This window comes from Zootoca vivipara, chromosome 7 (genome assembly GCF_963506605.1).
Source record: "Zootoca vivipara chromosome 7, rZooViv1.1, whole genome shotgun sequence".
Taxonomy (NCBI): Eukaryota; Metazoa; Chordata; class Lepidosauria; order Squamata; family Lacertidae; genus Zootoca; species Zootoca vivipara.
The window spans coordinates 28,692,913-28,717,211 of NC_083282.1; the positions used below are offsets into that span (position 1 = coordinate 28,692,913).

Sequence of the window (24,299 nt, forward strand, 5' to 3'; positions counted from 1 at the left end):
AGCCCAACCAAGCATAAAGATTTTTTTTGTATGTGCATTAGAGAGAGGAGTTGGGATTTGAAGTGGGGGGAGGGAGGGAGGGCTAAGTTCAACAGAATGCTTTCACTTATTTTGCTCCATGCAAAAAAAAAAATGAATTTATTGAGCAGTAAATTCAGTTTGCATTGTGGAAGAAAAGAAATGCCTTTCCAGCAACCAAATGTGCCAATGGTGAATGGAACTCAACACAGCCCAAAATTTTAACCCATGTTTTTCTCTGTTAAACCAGAGTCACCAGTGTTTTGTCCACTGATGAATTTCTTGTTTTCACATGTTAAAAACTGTATACTAGGCTTGGCCACTACACCACCATATTTTTTAAAAGAAAGAAAGAAAGAAAGAAAGAAAGAAAGAAAGAAAGAAAGAAAGAAAGAAAGAAAGAAAGAAAGATCTGGTATAAAAATATCAATTTATCAATTAAATCATCTCCAGGGCACACAGGATTAAGACAAAAGGACTGTAACTTGACTTTAATGACAAAAATATAGCACTGTAAATGTTATGTGGTCTGTAATCCTCACTCAATTTCTTCTAAATGAAACATTTGCCTGAGCTTTAAGTGCAGGTTGTAAATGGAGTTACATGCTGGAGCTTCCAAATTTAATTTTAACTGGGGATTGATTCAGATGCCTTCAAAGTCAGGCTTCTTCCTTCCCCAAATTGAGCTAGTGCATGACACGGCAAGTTCATTTGGGTTTTACTGCTTGACACAATTGTCTTTGACATTACCAGCATTTATGGCATGTTCTGCCTTGCATAATAACACCTGATTTTTTATATATATATAAAAGAAGCAGCATAGCATGTACCAGCAAATATACTAGGTTTTCAGACTGTGCTCTCACCTTGAAAACAATCCTACTCTCCGATTGTCTCACTTGCATTCAAAAAATAACAGTGAGTGGCTTTTGCATAAGCCTCTGGTCATCATTTCCAGGTGCAGTGAAGTCTAAGAAAAGCACCTGCAGTTGCTCACTTTTATCCCTTGTTCACACCTGTCCTCCCCCCCCCCCGGTTCTGTAAAGACATACTGTACCGGTATGTGAGAGTGTGCTTATGTTTCCCTGAAAAGTCCAATGAATACTGATGGGATAATAATGGGCTGAACCAGGATGGAGGCTGCAATACTAAACCCAGTTACCTGGGAGTGAGTCCCAATGAATTCAATAGGACTTCCAAGGAGACATTGTTCGGATCGCAGCATCAGTCATGCTCTGAGCGGTCTCACTGAAGTCAAGAGAAGTTGATATCTCATTGCGTACTTAAGTCCCATGTATTTGAGCAGCCCACTCTAAACATGACGCTGAAAACAATAAATTATGTCCTAAATGACACTGGGCACGAGCTGGCAAAATTAAGGAATGGAGGCTTCACTGATTTCAGCAGAAGGGTTGATACAGTTATAAAATAATGTGTGACAATGTACGGTAATCTTCGGGCAAGTTTGTGGCATTTGTGGTTGAGGGATCCAGAAACTGGCCCAGTTAAAATGTCATGCACTCAGGTCCCTAAATGATGGGGAAATAAGTCATAAGCCTTCATGCTCTCTCCTGTCCTTGCTTCTCTCCTTTTCTTTCCTCCCATGAGCACATGGCTTTGTACTGTCTTCCGTAATAATTTGTTAAATCAGTTTCTTGTATTGTTGGCATTGGAAATTGTAATATCCTTCCTGCTTATGAACCAGGATATAAAACCAAGAGGGAAAGAGGCACATGGGTTACTGTCAAACAAACCACGGTTTATCAGTCCAAAATCATGACATCTGACACTGCATCTTCCGTAAATGCTATACAAGTGTGTCATTCTTTACAACCTGCTCAGCTTTAATTCTCATGTAATTCTTGCTGTCTAGCTATGTACAAACACAATGTTCTTCTTTTCAAAAAAATCTGTATTGCTACTTTTCACTTTTCAGAATTATCTCATTCTACATTCATCAGCATCAGGGCACTCAGTTTTCACAGTTCACTGTGGTACAACAGTCCTAAACGCTGTTTCTCCTAGACATTACCATGCTTTTACATTTGCAGCTGCCAAGCAACAACATCCACAGATAATCACACTCACAATCACAGCCTATTGTTCTTTTTAACAGGACGCAAACTGCAAGGCGGGTATCCTTTGTTAATCAGGAGCTTGCTGTTGATTTTTTATAGATAGGCACAAGCAGCTTTGGATATTTTTCTTTTTAGCATTATTTGAACTACTGGGATAAAGTAAGCCATAAAGGATCACAGTATGTGGGTTAAGGAGAGGGGAATCATACTTGCCTAAATCATACAGGATTTGAAAGTATATTGGGGTACCATCACAGTTTCCGTCAACATAGGAGAGTTTCTTTTCTGCCTTTACACCTGCTAGCAACAGCCAGTAGGCCAAAGGATCCTGCTCTACAATCCACACTTTAGATTTGTTTGCATAGGTAGATGGCACACATGAGCAAAAGTCCCACACAATTATTTCAAACAGAATGGATTCACATACATGTGTTCATCGTGCACAATTGCCAATTTCAAGAGATGCAAAAGACCCATCACAGACTACAGAACCCAGAGATAAGCAGAGCTTTCCTGCCTCTCCAAACATAATAGTATTCACTGGGTTACAGATCCACCTGGGAATCCCATGACTAAGGTACAATGCATGTGTGGATCCTCATTTTTGAAGCCTCAGGAACTCTGAATGACCAGTTTTTGCACAGGAACTTTTCTAACTATGGAAGCTCCCTGCATGAGGTCAGCGGTTGTCTCTTCACTCCAGTAATGTCTGAAGAGAGTGCGTATATTCACAAACTCATGCTAAAATGTCAATTTATTATTATCGAATTTCCTTATGTGTGCATGTATGTGCGCTGCATGTATACTCTTCATATTAGGTATTTGCTATTTTTATATGTATTTATTCCTCACCTGGAATACTGTTTCCAGTTCTGGGCACCACAGTTCAAGGAGGATACTGACAAGCTGGAACGTGTCCAGAGGAGGGCAACCCAAATGGTCAAAGGCCTGGAAACGATGCCTTATGAGGAACGGCTTAGGGAGCTGGGTATGTTTAGCCTGGAGAAGAGAAGGTTAAGGGGTGATATGATAGCCATGTTCAAATATATGAAAGGATGTCATATGGAGGAGGGTGAAAGGTTGTTTTCTGCTGCTCCAGAGAAGCAGACACGGAACAATGGATTCAAGCTACAAGAAAGAAGATTCCACCTAAACATTAGCAAGAAGTTCCTGACAGTAAGAGCTGTTCGACAGTGGAACTTGCTACCAAGGAGTGTGGTGGAGTCTCCTTCTTTGGAGGTCTTTAAGCAGAGGCTTGGCAGCCATATGTCAGGAATGCTTTGATGGTGTTTCCTGCTTAGCAGGGGGTTGGACTGGATGGCCCTTGTGGTCTCTTCCAATTCTATGATTCTATTTTTCTGAGCACCAATGGTAGCACACATCATTCCCCTCCCCATTTTATCTTCACAACAACCATGTGAAGCAAATAATGACTGCCTTAGGATTACCCAATAAGTTTCATCAGTGAGGGGGGATTTGAAATGACTTCTGTTCCAGTCTTCTTCAACCACTCTTAACTCCTAAGCTGCACTGTTTCCTTTGTACAAGGACAGAAAACAGAATACCACCAATCTGACACAATCATTCTGCAGAAAAAGACAAATTGACTATGAAATCTTCCTGCAAGGTCTATGAGGCTATCACTCAGCTGCATTTTTAAATGGACACAGCTGGATTTTTATGGCTGATTAAGATTTCTGCTAAACAACGGGCTACTTTAAATTTCCTTGGACTCAAAATGGTAACAAAAAATTATCAATGGCTGGAACAGGTGGCTCCCAAACTACATCGTTCCTTCAGCGAGGCAAATTGAACACTATGCAGGAAGCGGAGTACAATCAGTGTATTTTTCAAGAAGTAATTCTAGACATCTCAGCAAGAAGCATTTAAGATGCTTTCCCACAAACAAGCAACAGCAGCAGCGTATGGATTCCCCATGTCCCACATTTCCTTCCTGTCCAAGGCCTAAGTTACAGTCTCCACTCAACTAGTTTTTACTTACAGGTCTTCCTTTCCTTGCAAAATTTCATTGCTAACTGATGGGAAATGGAGGATTTGCACACATTTATTGACTATTTATGTTATTAATTAAATTTCTATACTGCCCTTCATCTGAGGATCACAGGGCAGTTTGAGATGATAGATAGATAAATAAATATAAAATACATACCATAGTAACAAACAAAAATAGTCACCCCTTCCCACACAATTTGAATGGCAATATGTTGTTTAATTGGCCTATATGCCATCTCCATGGCCAATGGTGTGAATGAAATTTAGTTTGATGTGGCGGTGTATCAATTTTAAAAAGCCACAGTTCCATAGCACATCAGGTAATGCAGTGTAATATAGTTAGAACCCAGCACAGAATTGGGGAAACAAATGCAGTAATCCCCGCATCCAAAGGCACCCTAATACTAAAAGCTACCGGTATGTAGGTTGTGTTCAAACCCCATTAAAAGCTGATCCTGAAATATTGTTTCAAGCCTTTGGGGGCAGGAAAGGAGGAGGGGGGGAAACACAGAATCATAGAGTTGTAGAGTTGGAAGGGACCCCAAGGGTCATCTAGTCCAACCCCCTGCAATGCAGGAATCTCAGCTAAAGCATCCATGACAGATGGCCATCTCACCTCTGCTTAAAAGCCTCCAAGGAAGGAGAGTTCACCACCTCTTGTGGGAGTCTGCTCCACTGCTGAACAGCTCTTACCATCAGACAGTTTTTACGAATGTTTAGTTGAAATCAAAACTGTGGCGACCAATTAAAACTCTGCAGCTATGTCAAAGCTGCTCTTGTGCTTTTGAACAAACAAACGTTATAATCGAGGAATGAATGGAATTAGTATTGCAAATGAAAACCTTGATTTCTGACTCTTCTATGAATTCCCAAGCTGAGAAATGGCCCACAAACATAACTATTACCCTTGTGCAACAATGGCTTGTCATCTTTGCCAAGTAGCTTAAGAGAAAAGGACTCCAGCTCATTGCCAGAGCAAGCAAGTGTAGGTGCAATATATTGAGTGCTCAATCATCACATGTGAGTAATCACACGCCTCCTTTTAAGACACAGTAGCTTTCTGCAGGCTCAGAGGTGGAAAGCTGCCCACTTTCTTCAATATTTTACAAATGATACACAGGGGACAGCAAACTGGCCCCACACAAGAGACCAGCTTTGCTCAGCTGCTGTAATCAGCATGAGAGGAGAGGGAGCGGCAAATTTGAAAGCTCCTTCCCAACACTGTGAGCCCTCTCTGCAGTGACCAAAAGTTGAGCAGGACCATCCAGAGAGATGATACCTGTGCCTGTCAGTTGTAATGCAATCCAGAACCCAGTCACACAGGTTTCCAGGTCACGCGAGCCTTGCCTTTGTATGGCTCTGCTTCCACAAACCTTGCTTCCTTTTATCTTTCAGAATCTTTGCCATGGAAATCAATAAAGCTTTGCACAACGTGCCAAACCAAAAGGAAAACCTGAAGCGCACGAGCCAAGCAGTGTAGGATCAGCGCTCAGATTAGGACAGCTAAATGATGTTGAAAAGGGAAGCTCGCTTTTTCTACGAAAGTCACAGAACCATCCTTTCATGTCCCCAATTAATAATTTAATACCGGTAAGCATCCCTAGAGCAATCTGCAAGCTGTTGTTTCTTATGAAGCGAAATCTCTACGTGGGACAAAGAGCTTGATCTGGGATCCAGGTAAGTCCCTGCCATGCTCGATGCTTTAATAACTCGCTCCAGTTACATGAGAAGCAGCAGCCTTAGCATCTAAGGGCTTGTTGTTTTCTTCTCCTTTTGTTGTGTCTCTCAACATCCAGAAGATGAACAGAATCAAAGCTGTGGGAGAAGAGCTCATTGCGATGGGCCACCCTGCTGATCTACTAAAATAATAAGTTATCAAGTGTTTTATCTCTGTGGCAGCACCATCAGGTTTCATTATTGTATCTTGTTTTACCAGCATGCATAATTGCATATGACAGTGGCTCTCCACAGACCACAATAACAGACTTTTTTGGGTGTGTGTGTGTGTGTGTGTGTGATTCTTCTTCTGAAGATCTGGGAAGGTGGTGAAGCTGATCACTGGAGGAGCATTTCCTCCCAAACCAGTTTGCAGCATTTATAAGTCTAGGGACATCTCTGCTTGATGGTGTTGTGTATAAATTTTAATAATATGCTTCGTTCCCTTCCCAAGAAGGCAAATATAATTGCATCTTTCCCTCAGATATAGAATTGCTAGTTTTTTTTTTTTAGGGAAGGATCCACAGCCTTTGAATTTGGTGGAGAGGAAATTGGAACATTAGAGGATGTCGCTATAAAAATATATAACAAAACACATTATGCGTGAACATTGGTCTAATGTGGTATATTGGTTAAGAGCACGGGTTTTGAGTTGGTAGTCCTCAGTTTAACTCTCAGTAAAGGCCTGAATACCCTGGAGGCATCAGACAAGCCATAATATTTCCCAGACATGCACATGTTATGTGTGTTTAGAACACCACACATGGAAAAAGAATTGACAATCAAACCTTATTTTCCACTGTAAGATTTTTAGTCTAAATCACAGGCATTGAGCAACATCTAAACAACCTTTGCTTAGCACTGTCTGAAAAGGATGCTGCCTCTTGAAACCCAAAAGACGCAACAGAGGCTGGACCATCAGCTATGCCAAGGTATGAGGCATTATTATATAAGAACCAATTATTGGAAATGAAAACTCTGCAACAGTGGGAAGTTATGCTAGTGTTCAGAAATTACTAAACACTTGACCTTTCCCATTTGCTCATTCTACTTTATATCTCATATCTTAAAGCTTTATTATAGTCATTCAACACTGCTGAAATGTGAAAAAAGCTTCATAGTAAACAGAGAAAATGTTATTTGCACAGTGCAGGTGCTTATGGGATTCAACCACAAGAATTCCATGAAATATAGACACGTACACTTGGACTGAAGGATCGAGAGCCTCAGCTGCTTTTTCCACATCATTTATACACAAGTACATAAAGGTATAGAAAAAGATACAAAGACCAAAAGAATGCAGACTGCCCTTTGCCCGGAATGATTCTATTCAGAAGGCAGAGACTTTGCTTTTTCATCTATTTAAACTCTGTTTACATTCTTTTAATTCACAAATCTGATTGAGCATTGTCATGTTAGGGTGACGTGAGCTTCACTGAAACCTCTGAGCTATAGTGTATGTAGCATGAATTAATGTACTTCCTTTGCATATTTTGGATATAAGAGCAAGAAAAAGATAAATCTGAGTTTCCTTGCCTAAAAAGATCATAGGTGCTCACCCTTTACTTATTTCAAACATGCACATTTTGTCTTCTCACATTTGCTCGAGGTGGTTCAATCACAGCCTTGTAAAAGTGTATTGCTCTTCCATTTACTTTGCAAAGTAAAAGCCCTCCCTCCTGCTACCCAAAACCCTTTGTAGAAGGATATACCATATAGCAGGGAAGAGGAAATGGTTGCCGGACTACAATGCCCATCATCCTTGACCATCACCCATGAGTCCAGCAACAGCTGGAGGGCCACAGGTCCCACACCCTTGGTTAAACTTGCTCCCTTCCCCCAGCAACTGAGTCTGTTATAGACACAGGGAGAACCTTGGCCCAAGCAGGGTCAACACATTCCTCTTGAGCAGAGAAGCCCTACTTTTATATGTTGGTGTCTATTCCCTTCAAATAGACACCAAATGCACAACCATCAGGAGGCATGGGTGGGGACAGCTGTTATCAATGACAGGACCAGCCAGCACAACCCCATTTCAAGTAGGGATGGATGACCCTGTTAATTTCACTTTACCTCAGTTCTTCATGCTTCTGATCTTAAGTTGAATTCGCCTAGTTTCTACAGCACTCACTCTTTAATACAGTGGTACCTCTAGTTACGAACTTAATTCGTTCCGGAGGTCCGTTCTTAACGTGAAAGTGTTCTTAACTAGAGATGTGCTTTTGCTAATGGGGCATCTTGCTGCCGCTGGCACACAATTTCCGTTCTCATCCTGGGACAAAGTTCTCAACTTGAGGTAACTCTTCCAGGTTAGTGGAGTTTGTAACCTGAAGCGTTTGTAACCTCAGGCATTTGTAACTCGAGGTACCACTGTACTTCACTGGTTGTTTGAGGCACTCAGTACAAAGGAAGAAGATTGGGCGGCAGCATAATTATAGCAGTGTGATATTCAAAGCAGGCAACCTTGGGAATACATGCCCAACTTGCATCACGAAACTCAGACAACCCCAAACCCCAACTGTGGAATTCCCTCTCTTCTAAATTATGATTGGCTCCAAGCCTTTTGAGTTTCCATTCATACCTATTCATGTAGGCTTTCAGGTAAATCTGCTGGTCTGTTGAGTTCTAATGCTTATGAGGATTTTATAAGGTTTGCCAGTACTCTGTTATTTTAGTGTGCGTTATGTTTTAATTTAATAGAATTACAGCAAAGAAACAACCAACAATTGAAGTGTCACACACGGAACAAGGAGTACCCCAATATGCGTTCAGTATCAAATAAAGTCCAGTGCTGCCCTACAGAACAGCTCAGATTGCATACTCTAGCTAGTGAGAGCTGGCTAAGGTCGTCCCAGTTTAAAGTCTCTTCAAGACTAGATAGATAGCATTTTAAGTCAGTGTTTCTCAACCAGTGTGCCTCCAGATGTTTTGGGACTACAACTCCCATCATTCCTGACCACTGGTCTTGCTAGCTAGGGATGATGGGAGTTGTAGTCCCAAAACATCTGGAGGCACACTGGTTGAGAAACACTGTTTTAAGTGGCTAATACAAAATGGAAGCATCCAATCTCTCCCTCAAAGCCACCACAAATATTTTTGCTTTAATGCTTTATTGTAAGGTGCATTTTGATGTCCAAATCTGGGCAAACTCATTAAGCTAACTTCAAACCATGTTTTATGAAGCTGGGTTTTTTCAACTACCCACAGTTAGGATTAACCACAGTTTAGCATCATGCCGGAACCCCAAACTATTGTTGATCTTCACTATGGATTGTTGAAACAAACCAGTCTGAAATTAACTTGTTTCAATGGATTATAGTTGAAAGATCAACCACAGTCTGCCCGGTTTTGAATAGCACAACAAACTGCAATTAATCAAAGAAGGAAACAAAGCTTCTCAACTCTTCCTTGTGGTGGCGCTAGAGCAGGCATCCCCAACCTGTGGCTCTCCAGATGTTTTGACCTCCAACTCCCATGATCCCTAGCTAACAGGACCAGTGGTCAGAGATGATGGGAATTGTAGTCCAAAACATCTGGAGGGCCAAAGGTTGAGGATGCCTGTGCTAGAGGAAGTGCATACGCCAGATGCTCACTACAGCTCATTCTCAAAACAAACCACAGTTTATCACTTATTCTGAACAATAGCACTCTCCATCACTGAGTTAGAACCTGCCCTCTATATTTCCCAGGTACAGTGTGAATTGGCCCTAGCAAACAAGAACAACCTAATATTCTGTGCATACTTCTTACATATTACTTAAAAGCCAGTTACGGATCACTTACCCTAGCTTCAGTTCCATAGTTCCCCACACCAGATGATGGGATGTCCTAAAAGCTGTATACCTAGGTGGAAAAAAGGGGGGATACCTGTTTTAAAGCAGCCATTAACAACAACCACTAAACAAACATATAATTCTCTCAAATAAACAAATCAAGATCAATTAAATCTTTTGCTAGTGTTAATCTTTGAGTCTATATTTATCTGACTGAGGAAAGGCATGGGAGAATGCTTCTTCCTTGATTAGTCAAGACTGAGAAAAGCCAGACGGATTTTGCAAATGAGAAAGTAAAGGTGGATGGCTGCCTAGCTGCCTCTATGGAATAGGATAGCCGAGAGCAGGTGGAAGGCTGCTGATACCCCTCCCAGAAGAGGGAGGGGGCTAATCAGATAATCAATTTTCAATCTTCTGCCTTTCTTTAGAGAGACCGTTGTTGGCACCTGTTTACATTGACTAGGTGGAAACAGAGAATCCCTGGGAGGAAAAAACACCACCATCTGTATGCATCTTCGAATTTATTTATGTATTTATTTTAAATGTTGAGATGATTCCTACAGTTTTCATTAGCACCTGCTGCTTCCATATGAGAAGGTCTTCTCTGATGGTGCAGTGGAGCTGGAGGGAATTTTGGTATAGGAAAGATACATTTGATGCTTTGTATCTGTTTTTGCAGTTCTTAGCCGTTTGCTTATGTACATTGTTTGGAAATATTTAGTTAATTATGTGGCCGATCTGTGATCGCAATAACAAGAAAAGAGTTAATTATGTTGCTCAAAATGTGGAACGATGGTGATTAGTAATACTGTAGTACTGCTTGGTTTAAATGTGGATATTAAAAATTGCATTTGTTACATTGCTTCCTTTTTGTTGGCATATGTAAATATCTTAAGAGATTTCTGCTGAAATCCAAAGTGGCATAAAATAGAATCACAGAATCACAAGACTGTCATGTTGGAAGGGACCCAAAGGGTCGTCAACAGAGGAAGGGACCCCCACAGGACGTGGCAGACTCTCCTTCCTTGGAAGTTTTTAAGGAGATATTGAATGGCCATCTGTCATGGATACTTTAGTTGTGATTCCTACATTGCAGGGGGTTGAACTAGATGACTCTTGGGTTCCCTCCCAACTCCACAATTCTATGATTCTATGAGTGTGTCTATTTTGCCACTATGATGTGTGTTTTAATCACTTCGGGTAAGAAAAGCATATGGAAAGAGAAAAAGACTAAAAGGAAAACATTGATTTTCTTTTTCTGGAGATCATTTTATTTTTTATACTCTACGTCCTCAAAGAGAAGATGTCTAGAGTACAGGGCACAGGGCAATTCAGAATGGCGAGCCTGTGGAAACCACTTTGTTCAATTGCAATAAAACAGTATGATGTCTTTAAACGAGGCCCAATTTTGAATTGGCTACATGAAAGACTTAGGTCACTGTTGACCTAACAGGTAGCTTAGTTTATTGTATTTTTTTAAAAAAAAACTTTGAAAAGGGCATCAACATTCTGCATATAATTCTGCAGGGATAGACAAGAGACAACAGGAAAGAACAAAGTTACAATATGCACTTCATTTCAAAAGAGAGATGATTTAGTTTGTAGCACACATCACGCAGAAAGCTACTTCTGCCAAAAGCTTGGACATCTGCAGCTTACAAATAGCTGCTTTTCAGATATGTAAAGATTAAACTGTCATTATTCTGCTCAAGAAATCGCTGTCTGCAGCCCTTTTTGGATTATTTAGGTAAGCAGCATGATGGCCTCTGTGGAAAGGGAAAGAAAATGATAGTGTCCTGTTTTATACTCTTGGAAATGGTAACAGCTCTTCTCCTGCAGATAATTTAGATGCACCGTCACACAACACACACGCTCAGTTGGTGCAGCTAAGATGTAAGATATGAAGCCCTTAGCTCAATAGGCAAGCCAAGGACAACAGCTTGCCTAGGTCTTTCCTAGGTGTAGGTAAGAAACATGGGAAGGAAGGGAAGCACAGCACGTTGCTTTGCATATTCTATTGGCCTACAGGTTACCATGATCTCTGAACACTGGTGATGTTGGCTAGGGTTGATGGGAGCTGCACTTCAACAACACAGGCTCACAGGCTTCCCAACCCTGCAGTAAGTGAATATTACTGGCCTGTGTGGCAAGGCTATTGTGAAGACTGTAAGAAAGCATCAACCGTAGGATGCTACTATGAGGATGTGTGCAATCTACACCTCCAGCACAGGCTATGTTCACTTGAGATGTTGCAAGGCCATTTCCCCTCTGCTGCATTTCCAAGTCTCATTCTCTGTTCTCAACAGAGCGAGAGCGGAGAGGTCTTTTGCCTGATTATTTCTTCCCCTGTGCCAAACTCCAAGCTGATGGCACTTTTGCCACCATCTGCACATGTGCAAAAGCTGCCCGAATTGTTCACACCACAATGAAATGACAGTTTGCATTTTTGAATTGCATTGAAGCTGATTTGAGGGAAAGTTCATGAAAGGGGAAAGGAGTACAGTACAGTATTTCTCTAAAAGCAGCAGGATACAGATGGGCTGTGCCTCATGTCATATGAACCCGGCTCAAGAAACCACCCGTGGGAGCAGGCTGGAGCTGCAGTAAATGGAAATATGAAGACACTCGCATTAATCTGCATGGCAATGAAAAAGCTGTCTGTTTCGTTTACATAATTTGGGCCACTATCTGATAATAGAAAGCGGAAGGCAAAATGCTGGCATTTCCATTCTCAAATGATGAAATGTAATGCAGTAATCATGAGGGGTGGGGAAAATCTCACAGGAATGTACTGCATTTGTATAAAAGGGCAACATGCTTTCCCCCTTCCCACAGGAACTGAATAGAAGATTCCAGTTGACTTTTTGAACAAAGAACAACCATCAAATTAAGAACAACCATCTCTATTAAACTGTAAATAGGAAGTAGTAATTGATAGGGCATTTAGATCACTGATCCTACACACTGATATAATAGTAATTAGAAAACCCAGCAACTTCAGCAGTAGGAAAGAACAAGGAAACCCAACCAAGAAGTTCAAAGGAAGGATTTTAGAGGCTTTGAAGAAAATACATAGGTTCGATGGACTTGAGAGGATACATTCCAAAGAGCTGTGAAGTGAAACAGTGTGTGAAACCCCCTAATGTTGTAATTTGCACTTGCAGTTTGAACAGAGCTTAGTTTGATCAGAGGCTCAACCGGGCTTAGCTCTACAACCAGCTCTCGGTATCAGGATGCAAGCCTGGCACCTTGAAACTATAAGAGAGTGACTCTGACCATGTGCAAAGTGCCCTGCTCTCTCCAGCAAATAACTCCAAGAAGTCTCCATTGATTTATAATTCAGGATAAGGCTTTCCAGGAAAACCACGGGTTCTTTGGGGGAGCTTTTTCTCAACATTTATTTATTGTAACTATAACCCACTTTAACTTTGGGAAGTGCAGTATTAAAGTTGCCAGTTTTTTCCCCCCACTGGTCACTATGAGACTCTATTATCAATATCAGCAGGTGATAATTTCACCTACGATGCCTGCTCACAGAGTTTCTTAAGAGCGCAAGACAAGGTCACACCATATTGCTTTCTGGTCAGTTGGCAACACACAGCCACCAACCGGGCAGAAAGCTGCTTAGCTCTTTCTGTGAAGCAGCTGCCAAGTGGCTTCAAACAATTTGTGTGTATGTGCCTACACCAGGGAATTCTCCATACTAAATGGTGCATGTTGCGATATCTAAGCAGAAATTAGCCGGAATTAAGAAACAATCTTATGTCACTCAAAGGCTTCTGGTCAGGAATCGGATAGCTCATTTAGGTAAATATGATGAATCCGCTTGACAACCAATGCTGCAATCCTATACCCACTTATTTGGAAGTAAGCTCCCATTGAACTCATTAAGAATTACTTATGGATAGAAATGTATAGGGCTGTGCTGTGAGCAACCATTTATGACTTATGTGGTTATCTAATTCCTTTCAGTTTGGATGGGAGGAGTCACACAGCACATTACAGCTCCTTCCTTCACTTTCTTCACTGAGATGGAAAAGTCAGGGACAAAGAGCAAAAGTTTGTTTGGGCTATAGTGCCTCTCTGGATTTGTGCCAGATTTTGGTTTTTAAAGGGAGGATTTTGGCTTGCTCTCCTAGCCTCACCATTTCCAGAGGATGCTATTTTTTCTGACATCTGCACTATTTCCTGACAGCTGTAGTGTGCCTTTAACAGCTGCAGGCTAGAAATTCAGTAGGTTCATCTTCTCCTATCCTGGCTTCACGATGCCGAACACAAGCTGCACCTGTTGAATTTCTGCCCATGGCCCATCTTTGTGATATTGCAAGCGGAAAACCTCTGTCAGGGAACAGCAACAACCTAAAAACTCCCAGTCTCTTTCCTCAGTAACTGACAAGGTATGGCAACAGGATTTTTGTTGGCCCAGTACAGTATATGTGGATGTACATATATCAACTTAGTCTAGATTACCTCACAGGGCTGTTACAAAGATAAACAGTGGGTGATGTACACAACCTTGAGCTCCTGGGTATAAATGCTAGATATAACTATATATCACAGATTAGTCAGGGGACACACACACATGCACCTTGCTTTAAAGGCAATATTTCATAGTCCTACAGTTTACAGAACCCACCAGTAAGTTTACCAACACTGATAAAGAAGAATAAGCAAGTATTTCACAAATTTGGTGTCTGAACTTTGAACGACTAAACTACGTAGCCTAGCCTACCAGACAGGGCTGCTGCAAAGATTAAATAGGGGACTATGTACGCAGCCTTGAACTCCTGGGAGGTAAAGCAAGATAAAAATAAACAACAAGAAGTAACGAAATCTTTACGCATGTGCAGTTTTACAGCTCTCAGCAAAACTCCCTTACACACACACACACACACACACACATACAAAGATTTTTTTTGCCAAATTTGACAACCAAAAAAGTACCCTTGTCTATAGTAATTTTCATTTGCTCTGCAGCTCCATGATGATGCTATAGTTGTATCTGCTAGTTAATGTTGTATTTCATATGTTTGTTTTGTAGCTATTGTATATTAAATAAATAACAGCCCAGTTAAGATAAGCATAATACTAAAAACTATTAATAAGCAATTAAAACAATAAAAGCACAAATTCAGTTCAGGAGAATGCTTGCCTAAACAGGCGTGCCTTCGGGAGCTGGTGGAATGCCAACATTGATGGGAGCTCTCATATTTCAGCAGGGAGGGCGTTCCACAATACTGGTGCTACAATTGAAAAAGCTCACCTCCATGTTACCACAAGCTGATAGCCATCAGGCCATGGCAAAACTAATTAGTTTATTGCAGTGCCCTTACCAGGCAGTGGAGATTAAGATATATTTTCAGGTAACCTGTTCCAGAGTTATTCAGGGCTTTGCATGTATCTTGCAGAGGCTTAAAAGGAGTGGCTGTGTGGGAGATATGAAAAATGATGGCAAGGGGGAGGGGCGACACTATATTATCACATTTTTTTTGTCAGTAGGAAGCAAGCCTCGTTTATTTCCAAGACTCACTTCTGAGTAAAACAGACCAAAGTCTTGTTGTGCAAGTGGAAATCCTTGTGTTGACTGTACATGGAGTTGAATACCCCATACATTTAAATCACGTTCACCCCACCTCCCCCAGAATCCTGTAGTTTGCTAAGGGTGCTGGGAATCATAGCTCTTGTGAGGGGTAAATTGCTACAGTCCCCAATATTTTTGGAGGGAAGCCATGTGCTTTATGTTTCTTGATTGTATGTTGTGTACACAGCCAACGTTTCGGAGGTGCTGTTTGAGAGACTCAGCTAAATTACAGCAGAACTGGAACATGGTAACATTTGTCTATTTAATTTACCAATTTAAAATATACCTCAGAGTGGCTCCTTTTTAGTTTTGCCCTTTAAAAATGTTGCTGCTCTTTCTTGTGCATTTAACAGCAAACAGTCTGACACATAGAAATTAAGCAAATGAAGTAGAGCTTTTCTTCTCACCAATTTATCTCTGGGTCAAGAAAACTTCACTTCTTTAAATTATGGGTGTTAGCTGCTGCTTAAAGGCATAAAGAGAAGGCCAGTAAAAAAAGGGGGGGGATTGTTAGCCTTTCCTTTACCAAAGCAGACGCCTACTCATTAGACCAAGGAATTGGTGCTCTCTGAATCCAGAGTTTGGGCAGCTACACTTATTTGTCACTCTCTCTGAAATGGGGAATTGGCATCAGTCCAGCCTCTGCCTGACAGGGTGGATTGATTCTTTTTGTCCACCATCTTCGGTTACACCCCCAAAAGGCTAATTTGAGCATTCCTGTTGGGTGTGTGTGTGTGTGTGTGTGTGAGAGAGAGAGAGAGAGAGAGAGAGAGAGAGAGAGAGAGAGAGAATTAACTCTAAGCCCAGGGGGACAGATGTTAAAGGAACACAACCATTCAAAGGCAGGAGATTGAGAGGCATCCCTAAAATGCCACTGTGTGTTTCTATGTGCAGCGAGTGTGGTTCAATGTAGTCACATGGGTTTTGTTCAGTGGTTGTCTTTCTACCAAGCTCAATGGGCGCTAGATCAGGCCTGAAGAGAACTAAATACTTGACACCTGTCAGGGCTGGTTATGGTCTACTGTGAAACTCCCAACGGCAGACTTCCTTCCCCGAAACCCGTTCTCTTTATTGCAAAGAGGCAACCAACTGAACCCGTGAGACGCTGAGTCACATTGGCTTCACATCTCATTGACGTTAGGGGGAACCTCCTCAACCCTTGATGGGGAATGATTACCGGTCCCCCAACTAGTATGGTGTGACAGACACAGCAAAGCAAATTGTCACCCTCAAATAATTCTGGGCACTGTAGTTGGTTAAGGGTTGCTGGGAATCATCACTCTGCAAGGGGCAAACTACAGTGTCCCGAATTCTTTGAGGGAAAAAAATTGGATCTAAAGGGACAGTGTCATACACAGCTGCACATTCCCTGGAATGAATGAGCGATGATTGGTTGAGAGTAGAACTGGGCTGTATCAGAGAGAAAAAGAACAAGTGTATTTGTAAAGTCCAGGGACTACTTTGTTCACTGATCAAAGCTTGAAGGCTGTTCTTGGCTTGTTGTGGCCCTAGGCAGCAATCGCAGCTACTAGAATCAGCCATATGTTGCCATGTTGCAGCTCTGCTGCCGCCTCTAGCTGTCTCTCTCAAGCAATATTTTGGGCATTATACAAGTTCAAAATCTCCACGTAGCCAGTTGTGTTGATTTGCACCACTGCACCCAAAATTCAGCCCAGTAGTCTATAACACAATATAAATAGTTTTGGTTTTGGTGTGTGGTGGCAAATAAATTTCCTGTAGTTGCTGAGCCATTCTGAAGAAAAGTGGGAAAGTATTCTCTTAAATACAAAATATGCAATTCTTTCCACCTTTGAACTGATGATAATTTAGCCATTTTATTCCTCAAACCTATTGTAGATTTATCAGGAATTCTCTCGTTTGCTTTTTTTTTTTTTTGGAGAGAGAGAAGAAGGCTACTGTCAGGGGATTGTTGCGGCTACTCTCGAATAAAGATGCTCCAGTCCGCTCTGTCTTTCAGAGTTTTTATCGCGCATATTATTTACAGTGCAGAGATATCAGAAAACATGACTGCCTAGTCCGATTCAGAACCCGGCAATGGCTTCCTTTGTGTCTTGGACCAGCATAAAAGCCTGGGCACCTCAAAGCGCCTCCCCCTAGCCCTGCATGTGGGCGCGCGCCTCAATTCGGGCACTGGAAGGGGCTGCGTTCCTTCTCCTGTCCTTCGGCTGGAGCATTGCAAAGGCTGTCCTTCCCTCTGGCCAGCTGGGTCGGTGCCTAGACTCTGCCGCATCCGAGAGCCCCCTCTCCACCCCGCTCCATTCCTCATTCCCTCCTCCTGACCCACTGCTAGCGCTGTCACTGGGCGAAGTGCTGGTCAGGATGACTGGGGGAGGGTCCCTGTAAGGAGTCCCCCTGACACCCACTATACGCAGTTTAGACACTATGTCTTTATGCAATGACTGCCCCACACTTCCAGATCACAGCAATAGTCCTTTACCTGTACTAAATGCGCATACAAATCCACTGTCCTTTTTAGCTGTGGCTTGGGGTGGGGGACTACGACTCTTGTGCAATGGTGTAAATCCACAAGTTGGATTCACATAAATTGCTGGCCATAATCCAGTACTGAGTTAAGTATGCTTGTCCATTGTAATAAATGGGATTGAGTTGCCAACTCTTTGTTCATGTATTGCCAATATGTACTGTTTTCACATTAGTGGCACACAGATGTAGACTGGCTAAGGTCAGACCTTAACTGCTGGATCGAGCCTCTTAGGAAGGTTCAGGTAGAATCAGGTCTAGATGTATTCAATAAGATTTTTACCTTAAAATATTGATATACTGCTCTTTATCTAAGTGATTTTAGAATGGTTCAGAAAACACAAATAAAATACAGTAAGATGCAACAGACGTTAAAATGTTAAGCCACTGAAAAACCCCACCCACTGCAGCCAGCTGAATATGTTACTTCAAGCTGTGAAGTAGGAGCCAACTTGAGTAAACAGGTACGTCTTAAGCAGGCTTTGAAAGCCCATCGCAGTCAATGCCTGCTTTATTTCAGAGGGAAGCAGCTTTCAGAGAGCAGGTGCCACCACAGAAAAGGCACTGCCTTGGATTGCTGTATGTTGAGTCTCAGCTAACGGCAGCAAGCTTACGGTCACTTTCAGGTTGTGCAATTAAAGTTGGTTTGGTGCTCTTGCACAACGAGCTGACTGAAATTAATGGAGAACAACTAATTTAGGTCTATTAATTTCAATGGGTCTCATTTGAGTATGAACAACACTGGGTACAACTCTCCGATGTCTGTTATTGTCATCAACATGCGAGGATTTCCATTGTCCTATAAACAACAACAACGAACCCTAGTATGAATTCAGTTGAGACAAACTGTGAAACAGCTGTTATACAAGACCATACGCTTTTTACCTTTAAGAGTTTGATCAATGTTTACTTCTGCAAACAAGGGCAGAAGGCTGAGTGGCATTTTTTACACTCTCTTCAGCAAAAGTCTTTAATGGGGGGGGGGACCCAAGGTAAAAGCTTCACAGCTTGTTATTTCTAACAAGCAAATCTTATTTATTTGTCACAGCAGACGGGGGACCAAATTGTAACGTGCTAAGAGACGTTAAACGCTGTTTGTGTCCAATCCCAACCCTCTCCCCAAAGAAGTGGCAACACCTTCCTTCCGCAGTTCTAAATAGCTGGCCATCTCTTAAGAATTGAGCTCCATTACACAATCAGAGTCTCCAAGAATCCACCCACAACAGGATACGCAGCAGCAACATCGCCACTTAATAAAGTTACAAGCATCGCATCATGAGACTGACTCGCAATAACTAATAACTCAGTTATTATGTGCATGCCACTGTTACCTTGATAATTACGAACACCACTGATTAACTCTTCTGAGAACGTTTCATCTGCCTCACCTACAGGAAGGAAGCCACCAATCTAGGGCACTATTTATGTCGCTATAACAAAAGTTGCCATTCCAGGTAGAAAGTGGCCTAATGAAAGGGAGACGGAGGGAGGTTTGGCAACCAGAGCTGACAAACAGGAACAGCCAAGGCTTACAGGGAACAGGGAGGAGTGACGTTTCGTTTTGCAAAATAGGGTTTGGAGAAACCCTACGTTTCAAATGCACCCCACTCCCAGCATTTTGTGCAAATCCCCCCTATGGATTCATGTACTGCTGCAACTCAATTAGAATTAATTGACGGTAAGTGAAATAATGTGTCATTCTCTATTTCCTATCAGATATAGCTTGTGTCGGGTTGCTTTTGGGTTAGGGTAGCTGGCCAGAGAAAGTGTCATTAACAAAAAAGCAGAGCCTTTTTCCCCGACTACAACCACGTTGAGGAGGACTGTATGCTGCTGGAGTCACAGAGCGGGATAGTGTGTCAGGCAGCATATGCTCTGCAGAAGCAAAGAACTGTAGGGAATGCTCAGCACAGCTGGTTCACGTGCGCTTTCACAACCCTTTGATTCCTATGGAGCAATGCTGACAGACGACACAGCTTGGAGCAGTGTGTGCTCACACTGGTTTAGTGGGCTTTCCTTGCACATGGTTCAAAGGCCGAGGATGCAATGTTTGGTGTAGTGCTGTACTATCAGTGCTGCCATGTATGTATGTATGTAACAGTACTTTATCATTTTTATTATTATTTATTTATACCCCACCCACCTGGCTGGGTTTCCCTTGCCACTCTGGGCGGCTTCCAACAAATACCAAAATACATTAAAATATCACAGATTAAAAACTTCTCTAAACAGGGCTGCCTTTAGGTGTTTTCTAAATGTCAGGTAGATGTTTATCTCCTTGACCTCCAATGGGAGGGCGTTCCACAGGGCGGGCGCCACTACCGAGAAGGCCCTCTGCCTGGTTCCCTGTAGCTTTGCTTCTCGCAGTGAGGGAACCGTCAGAAGGCCCTCGCCGGTGGATCTCAGGCTGAGCAACGCAGGTGGAGACGCTCCTTCAGGTATATAGGACCGAGGCTGTTTAGGGCTTTAAAAAAGTCAGCACCAACACTTTCAATTGTGCTCGAAAACGTACTGGGAGCCAATGTAGGTTAGGACTGGTGTTATGTGGTCTCGGCGGCCGCTCCCAGTCACCAGTCACCAGTCGAGCTGCCGCATTCTGGATTAATTGCCGTTTCCGAGTCACCTTCAAAGGTAGCCCCGTGTAGAGCGCATTGCAGTAGTCCAAGCGGGAGATAACTAGAGCATGCACCACTCTGGTGAGACAGTCTGCGGGCAGGTAGGGTCTCAGCCTGCATACCAGATGGAGCTGGTAGACAGCCGCCCTGGACACAGAATTAACCTGTGGCTCCATGGACAGCTGTGAGTCCAAAATGACTCCCAGGCTGTGCACCTGGTCCTTCAATGGCACAGTTATCCCATTCAGGACCTTCCAGGGCACAGTTATCCCATTCAGGACCAACAACCATACTTCTTGTAAGTCTCGGGCTCAATCCCTCCAGGTAGGTCTGGGAATGTTCCCTGTCTGAAATCCTCTAAGGCTGGTGCCAATTGGAATTGACAATACTGAGTTAGATAGACCAGCGATCTGAATTTATAATATAAGGCAGCTTCCTATGTTTCTGTCTCCCAAAGTCATCCTTATTCTTTGGCATACCACCATCACCACCAAATCAAAACATGGAAAGACTCATTTAGCCTGGTCATATGTGGCCTTGAAAAATAAAATAAATAAAATAAAATAAGGAACGGTAAACCAGAAAGTATTGAGTCCTCTGCTGAGGCTTCCACAACACAGGACTTTATCTGTACTAGTGCAAAACTGTGCTCAGTTTTGTATTTATTATATATTTATATACACATGTACTTATATACATCACCATTTGTATGCTGCTCAATTATCAATGCCTCCTGGGCAATTAATGCTAAAAGTTAAAAACCATACAATGCAATTTACATGAGCTCTCAAAAATAAACACAATAAAACCAAAACCAATCGCAGCACACATACAAAACCAAAGCAAAACAAACAAATAAAAACAGCAACAGTTAAGCATACATTAGCACGGCAAAGCTAAAAACACTGAAGATCTTAAAATAACCTTCAAACGCCTGGGAAAATATTTCTTTACAAAAGGGTTCCTGGGAGAATCTTAAAAAGGCCAAACCTTGATGCCAAAAAGGCTACAACGGAGGAGTCAGTTTTACAACACATGCATGCTGACGTGTAAACAAGCTGCATCTTCTACACTAGAGCATTATTGCTTGGTTTGTCATCAGATGTGTGTTAATGCATAACTGATCCACGTACATTGCCTTTCAGAGCCCGCTCTTAAGATAAATAAGCCAAAGTGTCCACTGACAGGGAAGTCGTGCCAATGGCCCACATCCTGATTCACTACAATTCTCACGCACACTGCACTTGCAGAGGTGTTCCTCCAGCTAGCCCAAAACATCTCTGCTGGCTTCTGCCTGCAAAGTGACATTCCGCATCAGTCTGGCTGAGGTTAGAAACACTCTGTTAAGGCAGGGATGGGGAACCTTAGCACCCCCCCCCCAATGATGTTGCTGCACTACAGTTCCCATCACCTCAGCCAGCATGACCAATGGTCAGGGATGATGGGAGTTGTAGTCCATCAACAGCCTGAGGAAGGTCAAAGGTTCCTCACCTCCACATTAAGAGAGATACACTCTATCTCATGACCCTTTAGCTTTATCTTGGGACTGGGCTGTAAGCAAAGCACAGAGTAACTAGATCAGTCCAATTAAATCCCCCCACTCTGTGCTGACCAAATAGAAAATGCTTTGTTATAGGGGACACACACGCACACACACACACACACAATTCTATACATATTCAGTGTGCTAACTTTGGCTCATTCTGTGTGTGGCTTGGAAATGGCACTCAGCAGTGGGTAAAACTAGCTTTTGTGCCTTTTGCTGATGGGTAGCGATGAAATTAAGCTAGCTGACTTCTGTAACAACACTTCCCACACTACTGGGACACCTCGCTGTTCTTTTTAGAGACACGCTTTACTCATGCCGGAGAACTTGGAGAAGTTCAAGTGTTGCATAATTAGCCAAAGCAGGCCTGAAAACAAGAATATCCTGTTTGGATTCCTGTACGCTCCCTAGGGTAGCTCATCTGAATCCCTGACAGCCTTCTAGCCCCATGAAGAAAACATTAAGGCTCCTTCCTGATAGCAGCTTTATACCTAGAGTTCCTCAGCAGTAGGGCTCTTTAGTCCCAAAGCGTCCTCAGACAATCGCCCCATTGTTTACTTGCTAGTCAGATGAAGCGTTATGCTTTCCCTCACTCTGTAGGGCCTCTATAATCCTAACAGTCATGTTCGCTCAGCAGTAAGCCTAAATATATGCTTCCCAGAGGACTTTCAAAGCCAGGCTATGTAGATTAACATTGCTGAGGCCTGATGCTATCTGTGACAGGTTTCTAACACCATTAACATTTAAAAAAAATAAAATGTGGCCAAGGCTTAAAAAATGATTTGCTCCCGATAAATACATTTTTGAGTGGGTCAATTATTAGAATAGTAAGTGGGGGGGGGGAGGGGAGCGACTGTCGATGGGACAGGATCACATTCAGAATTGGTCTGTCAGCCGTGCCTCATCTCTTTTTGTGTCACCATGCCCCCCTTTTTTGATTAAGGAGAGAGAGAGAGAGAGAGAGAGAGAGAGAGAGAGAGAGAGAGAGAGAGAGAGAGAGAGAGAGAGAGAGAGAGAGAGCTCAATTGTATATGGGTGAATCAGGAGACTTCACAAACATTCAAGGAACACACATGCCACTACAAATTAACCATTAGCAGTGCACGGTATTCATCTTTTCTGTCACACACTGTGGGAAGCACGCCTTATTAGCATGGAACCATGGAGTAATAGTATCTCCACCGACTTAGCATGCCCTTATCTTGGAGGTAAAAGAAGGCAGACAACTGCATATGCAAGCACCCAGCAGACCGGGCCACTTTCCACCACCATCACCCCTCCTTTCTCCCCACCTATCCCTGGAATTACGGTACTCCCTGCAATTTACGAAGAAGAATAAAATAATCCTCAACCTCATGGCCTTTCCTACTGTTCTCGAGTTTGCCCTGGCGTCTTACGCCTCACAGTGGCGTTTGCATTTTTAATCAGCCATACGCATAAAGCAAACAATGACCCCAATTGCTGCATGGCTTCCCTCATCCCGCCCCCCCGCCCCCCCGTCCCCAACTGCAGTTTCTCATTGGCTTTGAATTTGAATAGTACACAGCGCACTGGAGCCCTTCCTGGACCCCAGATGTCAAATTATAGGCTCTGTCTTATTGTGTGTGGTGGTGGTGGTGTGTTTCTGTATGGCAGTGAAGTTCATTGTTAATTCCTCCCCCCTCGCTGCTGTGATCCAAAAAGCTGCAAAGGAATCCCCCAAGTTTTATTTGAATGTGAGTCGGTCTTGGTGCTTCCCTCCCCCACCCCCAATAAAGCAATTAAACTGTTAAAAAGAAAAATCACGCTACATACGTGGTCTTAAAACGAAGCACTTTCAAAATCTGTGCTCAGACTGAGGAGGCAGTTCTCATTTGATGCCTGTGCAGTCTATAAAAAGGCTTGAGAGGGGCCCGTTCCCCCTACCTGGCCCTCTTTACATGCTGTTTTATTTAAGAAATCAAGAGTCTATTTCACAACCACTTTGCCGTATAAAAACCAAACTTTTACAACATAAAAGTGACTTTCAAGGGGAGGGAAAGCTTATTGCTTGTTTCACTAGCTTCTTTTAGCATAAACTTGTAAAAATCAAAAAAATCAAAAAAATCTAAATGCCATCCAATTTGGTAAAATCTAATGTAGCAACAAACCGGAGCCTCCCACTGAGCTAAAAGCAGAGCTGGTATTTTAAATGTTATAGGGCTGTAACCTAAGCACTAGAGGTAAGAGTGGGGGGGGCAGATGGGGGGAATTTATGACACAGTTGTAACCCAACACGGTGGATTCCCCAGCATAAACAAAATCAAATGGGAATGTGGAGTGGTTTGGCCTTCCAACAACTCCAGTTTCAAAATAGTTACAGATTTGTGCTCATAACTGAGAAACAAGACTTCACATGGAACAATGGGACAATGCAGGGCTCCTCTGAAGCCAAAGCTCACCGGTGCTGAATGTGGATCCAGCTTAATGCTGGAATGA

The 24,299-nt window shown here is 42.6% G+C and overlaps 1 long non-coding RNA gene across 1 annotated transcript in view; it reads right to left on the reverse strand.

Moving 5' to 3' along the window:
- Positions 1–24,299, reverse strand: part of LOC132592430 (uncharacterized) — a 268,149-nt gene that overhangs the window by 156,163 nt on the left and 87,687 nt on the right. Inside the window, exon 2 of the long non-coding RNA XR_009557883.1 lies at positions 9,609–9,668. This is a non-coding gene — a long non-coding RNA (uncharacterized LOC132592430). The remainder of the gene's footprint in view (positions 1–9,608; positions 9,669–24,299) is intronic.